This window comes from Anneissia japonica, unplaced genomic scaffold (assembly GCF_011630105.1).
Source record: "Anneissia japonica isolate Jap-2015-1 unplaced genomic scaffold, ASM1163010v1 scaffold287986_len575832_cov185, whole genome shotgun sequence".
Classification (NCBI taxonomy): Eukaryota; Metazoa; Echinodermata; class Crinoidea; order Comatulida; family Comatulidae; genus Anneissia; species Anneissia japonica.
In genome coordinates, this window is record NW_022692348.1 from 272,898 (window position 1) to 274,125 (window position 1,228).

Below are 1,228 nucleotides of genomic sequence, written 5' to 3' on the forward strand. Positions count from 1 at the left end.
TGTGGTCTTGCGCGTTCATTGTCACAATGTTGATTATCCATGAAGCTATCCAAAAATAAAAACAAATTGAATTAAATATTTTGATAAATAATTTTCTCATTATAAATAAGGACAACGAAATTCCTAAAAAATATCTATATATTAACTACCAAAAGTCAAAAGAAAAGAAGCTTGTTATTTTTAATGTAGGCCTATTTAATCTTGAATGTTCTAATGTTTCTTAATTCATTTTTTAAAAAATATTTTAAATACAAAAAAATTTGTTTCTGTATTAGTTTCAACAAAGAAGTTTCTGTAATATGGGAGAATTTTTTTGTTGTTGTTTTGTTTTGTTTTGTTCTTGTTTTCAAATGTCTATCTACTTTTAAATTTTGATTTTTAATTGTGTATTGAAGATGAATGTGCATGTTTTTTTGTACGCAAGATTGTCTTTGAGTCGGGTTAACTCACTGAATTCTAAAAAAAAAAAGAATCTGCTATCAAAAAACTCCAAATATTAAGTTAGTTCTGGCTATATCTGCAAAAGCCTGAGAAGATTTTTAAATTTAGTAGACTCAAAATTGAGGTGGTTTGAGGCTTTACTTTACAGAATATAGCACTATTACGGTAGCTACTTGCCACCTGCTAAGTTTCCCCACTGATTTTTTTTTCTACCTGGAGAGTTATTCCCGGCCCAGGCTATTCCCCACCCCCCACATTTTTTTTTGATGCAGTGTTCCTCCTAGTTTTCCTATTGATTTTTTTTCCATCAGGTTATTTTTATTATACTTTATAAGAGAACATTTTTTCTTTGTGTTTTCTCTATATCAATTAATTATTATCTAGTCATTGTAAGGTTACACTAAAAAGGTGTGCCGATGATACAAAAGCGTTATTCAATCAATTGACTGATTGACTATTGATGCATTCGCAATACCGTATTGATGAAGCCTAAATACACATTGTAGAAACGTTTTGAAAGTTTCCGGTTTTACATGAGAAATACAGGAAAGAAAACAGGATATCTTTATAACATGTTTCCTTTTTTGGAATTTCGATATCACACCTTTTTCCTAGTCGTTCTATATACCCATATTTCATCCACAAAAAAACACTCTATCATTTCTGTACTTCTACAGTACTTGAGGTCAATGCCCATTAGTGATTCTCTTCTACGATACGCCTACTACTGAAAGGTCCACTGATTAATCTCAGATAAGAAAGTATAATACATACTCCAAGTATTGAA

At 30.2% G+C, this 1,228-nt stretch overlaps 1 protein-coding gene across 2 annotated transcripts in view; it reads right to left on the reverse strand.

Moving 5' to 3' along the window:
• The window catches only part of LOC117100270, a 23,564-nt gene that overhangs the window by 15,381 nt on the left and 6,955 nt on the right, over nucleotides 1–1,228 (reverse strand). The gene's annotated exons all lie outside the window — the stretch shown is intronic.